This window comes from Cyprinus carpio, chromosome A23 (assembly GCF_018340385.1).
Source record: "Cyprinus carpio isolate SPL01 chromosome A23, ASM1834038v1, whole genome shotgun sequence".
NCBI lineage: Eukaryota > Metazoa > Chordata > Actinopteri > Cypriniformes > Cyprinidae > Cyprinus > Cyprinus carpio.
Genome location: NC_056594.1, coordinates 25,008,162 through 25,016,610, shown reverse-complemented (window position 1 = coordinate 25,016,610; position 8,449 = coordinate 25,008,162). Strand labels below are relative to the sequence as shown.

At 36.2% G+C, this 8,449-nt stretch overlaps 1 long non-coding RNA gene and 1 pseudogene across 1 annotated transcript; one reads left to right on the top strand and one right to left on the bottom strand.

Moving 5' to 3' along the window:
• Positions 1-2,360: 2,360 nt before the first annotated feature.
• Positions 2,361-4,924, bottom strand: LOC122135137 (annotated as a pseudogene).
• Positions 4,925-5,785: 861 nt separating this feature from the next.
• Positions 5,786-7,784, top strand: LOC109052229. The gene is made up of 3 exons (XR_006153413.1): positions 5,786-5,975; positions 6,635-6,823; positions 7,692-7,784. It is a non-coding gene; the product is annotated as an uncharacterized LOC109052229 (long non-coding RNA).
• Positions 7,785-8,449: the final 665 nt, after the last annotated feature.

Sequence of the window (8,449 nt, the reverse complement as noted above, 5' to 3'; positions counted from 1 at the left end):
GTGATTACACATGATCACAGGGCCTCTTGAACTGCGTGTTATAAGGTAAGGCAGAGTAAGATGTTCTAATTTTATATCTCTGGTTAGCTGGTTATCAGTCTTCTGGGACACTGTATGTTGAATCTGAAAGTATTTATTACTTATTTATTGTTTGTTTGTCTATTTGTTAATTAGGATTTGTGGATACATTCAAATATTTAGATTTGTGGCGTAAAAATTGTACCTTTTTAATACTTTAATAATTGAAAACTGTAATACTTCATACTGTAATTCAGGATATTTTAACATTAAATTGATGTACAGATGTGACAGATTTTACAAAGATTGGTAAAATATTTTTCAAAAATGTTAATGGTACAGTTTAACTGAATAGTTGTCATCAATATGCATTTAAATATATATATTATTATAATTTAATTACAAATCATGCAACAGTATCAATAATTTAAAAGTGATTCAAGACAATAATTTAAAATAATACTGATTTTTACAATTACAAAGAATCTTGATGTTATAAGATGTTAAGATAATGATAAAGATAAAGATAAGTTTTGAGATTAAATCATTTTTTTCATAGCATCCTGAAAATATTTCTTACATACATCAGTGCATAAAATTGTGTTAATTTGTGTTGACACCAACCAGTTTTGCATTACACTGAGCTTTTTGGACACCGATTTCAACAACAGGTGAAGGCTTACTGCGAAACGTCATTAGTTCAGTACACAGAAAAACAATATGCACTTTTGTATGTACACACATTTATTTTTTGTATCAATTTGTTACAAAAGTTGGGAAAAGTATAACTTTTCACTGAGAATGAACTGAAGACAACGGTCATGCAATTTGTTTAAATGAATAAGAAATTCAAAATTCAAAGTAATTGTAAAAGATTGTAGCAGTAACCCCAAAATGTATAAGTCCCTACATGCACATTCTTTAGTGAGAGAATTAATCGTCTACATGAGCCACTGGTGCTTGGGTCCCGATGATTGCAGCTCATGTCTATATTCATTTCATAACCGTATTTTTCATACAGCTATAAGTCGGTGGATAAAATATTTTGCTCCTGAAGCCTGATGTAGTGACAACAGTTTCATTTAGGTAATGAGCCCACTCTCACAGTGGGGGTAAAGTACCCTTTGGGGCTTATCGAGGTGCCTCTCCAATCCGAACTCCTTGAACTGTGCTATGTGGTAAGACTGGATAAAATGTCATACCCACCCCCAACTTCCCATCTAATTTTGTATCTCTCTCTGGAAAATAGTTATCTATGACGCTGTATGTTGAATATCAAATAATTTGTTTATTGTTTGTTTGTCTATTTGTTAATGAGGATTTGTGGACTCATTATTTTTTAGATTTGTGGAGTAAAAATTATACATTCTTATTTTTATGTTCTAACGTTCTTATTTTGAAGTGAAAATGTAAAATTAAACTTTTGGGATAGGATGGCCCCTCAAGAATTGGCACAAAAGACCCAAAGTGTCATGTTGTTATTAGTACTATTATTATTTTTCTTTAATAAATATTGTAATCCATTATGTTATTATTCAGTAACTCCATGAATTAGATGTACATTTCAGACATATTTCCTTTTCATAGGCTAATTGAGACACATCTTTAAATTTGAATCCATGGTGTTGCTATTCTGACATATCAGATTTACTAAACAGGGGCAGATTCACGTTAGAGTGCAATTCCATTCCAAAAATAACTGTGCCCAAACCTTTTAAGCATTAATTTTTTCACTGCATGTCTTTACATGTCTTTAGTAAATCCTGACAGTACTATTTTAATGTCAAAAGACGGTTTGCGCTGGCGAAGCCGTTAGTAAATCTTAATACATAGTATTAAATTACCCACAGAATCAGACCTTGTTTCTTTTCTTTTCACATAATGAAATTTCAGTTTCAATCAGACCGAGACCACCTCAGTCAGGTGATCTAGTGTAGGTTTTCGTTTAAATGTGAGTGTGTTTGCCATGTTCATATATGCCTAAACAAACCAAACTATAGAAGAAAGATTGCCACGTTCAAACACTCCGAACAAGCCAGGTGTGAAAAGGATTTTATAAATACTGCATTTAAAGTCTTCTGCATATTTTGAACGGGTAGGGTGTTCAGCTGTTTTCTATTAATGTAGATGGTCCTGCAAACACTGCTTTTTATACAGACAACAATATAATGTTTCTCGTTTGGTTGTTTGTTTCAGTGGATCTGCTTTATTAATTAAAATAGGTTTTATACAGTTATACAGACTAACTTTGGTTTCTATCATATAAGTTGAGCTATAATTAATCTACACTGACTCTCAACTATAGCTATATTATCTGTAACAACCTTGTAAAAAAACCGATTTGTTAAATTCTCTCAGTAATATGATTCTTCTTCTTTACTGAATCCAGTTTGAACATCCTCTTGAATACTCTTGATTTTTTCAGGAGAAGCAGCAGGAAGAATGGCAAGCAACTCTCGATCAATCCCTTTCTAGCCTTGCGGTGCTCTTCCTGTCAAACTCCAATTTATTTTTCAAGACAAGATTTAAGATGCCTTTTTGTGCCTCATCACAGCCATTCTGGAGCAGTTTTCGCTCATGCTCAAATTCTGGCTTACTTTTATCCATGGCCATCAGTTTGCCCAGTGAACTGACACGATCCATCAGGTACTTGCTGGAAACATCTGTGTATGTTGCAGAGATCATATGGACCAGACTAGCAATGTTAGTGGCTTGGAAGGCTTGAGTATAGAGCAGATCTTTTGAGAAGAGCTTTCCATCATAGGAGAGGGCTTGTGTTTTTCTCAGATGTGGAGACAAAGTTTTATGAGAGTTTTACTCAGGCTGGTTTTCACAATGTTGGAAACCATCTGAAAGAAGTGAACCATCTTCTCCCACTGCTCCTTCACTCTCCCCATGGCATCCATTCCTTTGATCAACATCTCTATGGTAGTTTTGAAGTCGATCTCTTTCAGTTCACAATTTCTCATAGTGACCAGGATTTCAGTTAGTTCCTTCTGGTTGTTCTCTAGGTTCTCCACACACTTTTCATAAGTCTGTTTTGTATTGTTCAGCTGAGCTCGGGTCTGCTCAATGGCAAATCTTGCATTCTCTGTGGCCCTCTGAGAAGGACTTGTATTCTCTGACTTTTTTTCTTCTTTGTGCATCATTGGTGGTGTTGGAGAAAGTGGTGGAGTATTTGTGATGGCTTTACTTTTGCTATCAAAAATATGGGCTGACTTGCTCAGATCCAGGACCTCACATATTATTTTAGTGCTTTGTTCTTTGTCACATTTGCCATCTGGTGCATATTTTGCAAGCTGGTTGCATATTTCCATGCACTTTTTGCATAACTCCTGAGCTTGTTTATTTGCTGGACAGTCTGGGATTTTCTTTAAATTTTCACAGATTCTTACTATCTGTTTTGCTATGAAATCTGTGGTTGCAGTTTTCTTCTTCTGATCATACAGATTTGTCCAGGCAATGTCATCATCCTCACTGTTCACATTCATTAGTTGCTGGATATTCTGGACACATTTTAAAATTTCAGCAGACTTACTATAGACGTTTATTTCAGCTACCACATCTTTTTCACCTTCCTGATCTGACCCTGATCCTGATATTGCAGAAGAAATCAATTTCATTGGTTGACTAATAAGAGATGTAATTCCGGTAATCACACCTGTAATGGCTCCCGTTATCCCACCCACAAAATCCATGCCAATCATTTCCCATCCATTAGGGAGAGAATCCAGAGCTGCCTTGTAGCTCTCATGAGCCTGTTCCAGTTCCTTCTCCACGGCACTCAATGCCTTCTCAGTCCTTTTCCTGGTCTCTAGAGCTGACTGCTCCCTCAGTTTGCCCTCTTCTAATTTCTTCTTGACTGCATCCAGCTCTTCCCCATAGAAGTGCTCTGCATTTATACATGCTTCTAGCAGCTCTTGGATAATTTTGATGACTTCAGTGAAACGTTTTTCAGTTGCATCAGACAACTTCAGACATTCATCTGCAATGACTCTGATATTGTCTAGCTGATCAGGAAGATGTGCTTTGACGACTTCATCATTGTCTTGGAACAGAATCTTCACAGCTGTTTTCATGTAATCTGGAACTTGGGCAGTATGGAGGCGAATTTGATCCATGCTCGTATGCGCCTCATTAAATGCCCACCAACCAGAGTTACACACTTGCATGAGGCAAGCGCGAAAGGAATCAGGGTATTTGATGAATTTATAGCCATCTTTTGGGGGATTTTTATTGATTGAGAAATCTGTTGAGGATGAGATGAATACCAGCTCTCCCAGGATGGCTATGGATAGAGGTGCTGGAGTTAGATACTCTTCCCAGTTGGCATAAGGCTTCATTATAATTTTGGTTTGATCCCTCATGTCCTCAGCAGTAGTAAGGCTTTGAGTAGATTTTGAAATTGCAGAACTCATACTGTAGCTTTCCTTTTCCTGATAAAAAACAATAAGAACAATTGATAATAATTATCCGATCACAGAATCCAACTTTGTAATTAGCAGCATTTATCAGAGTGCCTTATGTCAGACTGAATATTTTTTGGCCATTTTTATGAAATAGTCTATCTAGGTTCATTAATCATGAATCATGTACATTGCCATTGGAGACAAGACGCTGTGCTGGTTAAATGATGAAAAGTAATTTAATACTACTCAATGCACTGCAATTGATCTGTACGAGAGCAAAAAAAAACAAGACCTTACCCTTTTGAAATGTCAGATGTTTTCTTAAAAGTTCAGGACTTTTAATGGTCTGATGGAATAGATCAAGCTGTAGGTGCTTTTATAGTGAGCATGTAGAAAGCTTATGTTCTATAAAAGGATGAGTTAAAAATAACACATCTTGCAACCTAGCACGGTGTACATATATGACCAACATTTTTTCAGTCACATACAGAGGCTTAGTAAGGACCTCTTGGGCAGAGAGGCGTCATGCACATTCAAAGTGAGGGGGCATGTGCCCCCTCAGATTTTTGAGCCAAGTGGATTTTGAATGCAGCTTCCAAAAGACAAAAAACAACAACAAAAAAATATATATTTTCTATATTTAATACAATCACAGCTATGTAGCATGTAGTGCTGGGCGGTATACCGGTTTACAATGAAAAACGGTGTATATTTTCGTTACGATATTAATTTTTAATATACCACCATACCGATGTATTTAATTACTCAATGTTCGGAACGTTATGCTGCGCCGCGGGCCGCGGCACACTGTTTCAGACGGACCCTTTTACAATGTTGCACTTCTAAGCAGCGACAGCGGTAAACACAGTAGTGCTCTGGTGTTTATAACGCCTGTTTCACACATACTCCGTCTGCAGTGCGTATGCGTTGCGTATTTTTTTTACGCACCCATGTTAACGGATTCCAGCGTTCATACTGCACGAGGTTGCGGTCCGTCAGTGCATTCCAGGAGCGGTGCGTCTATTTTTGTTGTGCTGCAGGTGCTGAATTAAAGTGAAAGTATGGAATGATTTTTGTGTCTTTATTATTCAATCAAACATACTGTGTTTGAAAGTAAAACTAATTATTTTGTAATTAAAAAATAAAAAGATTGCAAAAAAAAGTCCTCTTAAGGCTCAAAAATAAAGAAATTCATAACAAAATTATTTGCAGCGCATATAAATCTTTGAAAATCTTTATTTTTCTTTATGCACTCCAATATTTTTTTATAGCGAAACCACAAATGTTGCTCTTTTCTGCCGTCTTTTTTTTTGCGGTTCTAAAACTTTTTTTTGCGAGTTGAAAAGGTTTTGCTTGCGAGTTAAGCTGTCTCTCAGTGGGCAGTCTCTACCCACCAGGATGAAAGGCCTTTTCCTATTGGTCACTCTCGATTGAAGTCACAGGTTGACCACGCCCACTCAGTTTCCCCGCAATCCGCTGCACTGCCGCCGCAGTCTGACAGAAGAGCGAGCAAGGGTGCATCATGACGAGCAACAGGTCGTGTACTGGGTAAGATAACTAACTTAACATCTTAAACTCAGTGACAAGTCAACTTAATTATTATCTCCTCTCATGCTCTCCCATCTAAATACGTAAGATTTGATTAACCAACAGTATAGCTAGCTGCCAGAGCCCCCAATAGTAAAGCGTCAGGCCAATATTTTCAGAGATTATAGATTATCATCGCTTCAGTGAAGTAAGGTAAGTAACGCACATCAAATAACTAGCTCATTTGGCGGGTTATGATTCATCAATTATGACCGTGTGCACACTCAAGTCTATTCGCGGCACCCCACAACTGTAGTCTGCCATTCAGTTTTCTAAAATACAACGATTTGGGACTGATGTCTGTACATTCTGACTTCACCCTAGTCTACAGAGCTGTGTATTGTGCATTTTAATAACAGGTTTGTTTTGTACTATCTTTAAGACCTGTGCAATGACAAATGCCAAACTTATTACTTCAATAGCAAGGACTGATATTCAGGACTTGTCAGCCAGTACCCCTGTTAGCCTTGCCAAAGACTTTGCTTTGAAGACCTTTTAATGAACTAACTTCCACAATTTCAATATGCCCCTGACTTCTAAGTGGTGTTTATATTTGTGACTACTCCAAAAAGCCTAGATTTCTATCAGTAGAACATCACATTTTTCTTTTCTGTTTGCAGGAAGATTTGGTGTTGATGGAGGAGGCAACATCTTCAAGGCAAAACCTTAGACCTGATGCAACATCATCCATACATGATGCATACATTTTTATCTTTAATGTGTAGGCACTTGAAGACCAGTGCCCAATATGCACAGGAACATTTCCAGTGTCAGAAGTAGACCTGCCATGCCAGCTTTTGTGGAGACAGGTAATGGTAATAGGGACTCACATTGAAGCTTAAAAACATCTAAAAGGTGCTCTGATTTGGATCATACCTCACGGTAACCTACCTATGTTCATTACACTCGTTCAAAACAGTACATTGCAAAGGTCATAAAAAATTAAAATGTATATATACATATATACACACACACAGTTGTTTGGAACCATTACGTTTTTTTTTAATGTTTTTTGACAATGTTTTCTGCTTATCAAAGCTGCATTAATTTGATCAAATATACAGTAAAACAGTATTATTGTGAAATATTGTTACCATAACTGTTTTCTATTTGAATACATGTTAAAAATGTAACTTATTCCTGTGATCAAAGCTGAATTTTCAGCATCATTACTCCAGTCTTCAATGTCACATGATCATTCAGAAAGCATTCTAATATGCTGATTTGTTGCTCAAAAAATATTTATTATTGTCAATGTTGAAATTTTTTTTTGGGGGGGGGGGGATTCTTTGATGAATAGAAATTTATCTGAAGTAAAAACTGTTTATAACATTATAAATGTCTTTACTGTCACTTTTGATCAATTTAATGCATCCTTGCTGAATAAAAGTATTATTTAACCCCCCCAAAAAAAAAGTCTTACCTACCCCAAACATTTGAACAGTAGTGTATATTATTTCAGATAAATGATGCTCGTTTGAACTTTCTATTCATCGAAGAATCCTGAAAAAAATTGTACACAACTGTTTTCAACATCAGTAATAATGTTTGTTGATCAAAAAAAAAAAAAAACCATATTGTTATATTGTGACACTTAAGACTGGAGTAATGATGCTGAAAATTTAGCTTTATTGTTTTTATATACATGTATATGATTTTATTTATGTATTTTTACAGTGAGGAGGATGTGATTCGTCATGCAGCAGCACAGATAAACACCACAAAGACATCTGAAGTCTGTCACGAGATAACACGTCTGAAGTTGTGTAACATAAAAAAACAGGAATTCCAGTCAATCCCCTGAAAATCACCTTCCTTGGAGAGCCTGTAAAAATAAAATAAATAAAATTACATGTATATAAAGCTAAAAACAATAAAGCAAAATGTACAGCTCCATTACTCCAGTCCTAAGTGTTCCTTTTAGATGTTTTGTAAGTTTTTTTTTTTGTTGTTTTTTTTGAAAGGTGTTTTTAAGCTTCAATGTGAGTCCCTATTACCATTACCTGTCTCCACAAAAGCTGGCATGGCAGATCTACTTCTGACACTGGAAATGTTCCTGTGCATATTGGGCACTGATCTTCAATTGCCTACATATTGAAGATAAAAATGTATGCAGGACAAATTTAGTAAAATAGGAATTGATAACTGGCGATGTTCAATTTAGCTTTTTGCTTGTGTACCTCCTAAAGGGTGATTTTGACACTGGATGATGTTGCATCAGGTCCAAGGTTTTGCCTTGAAGATGTTGCCTCCTCCATCAACACCAAATCTTCCTGCAAACAGAAAAGAAAAATGTGATGTTCTACTGATAGAAATCTAGGCTTTTTGGAGTAGTCACAAATAAAAACACCCCTTAGAAGTCAGGGGCATATTGAAATGTGGAAGTTAGTTCATTAAAAGGGTCTTCAAAGCAAAGTCTTTGCAAGGCTACAGTG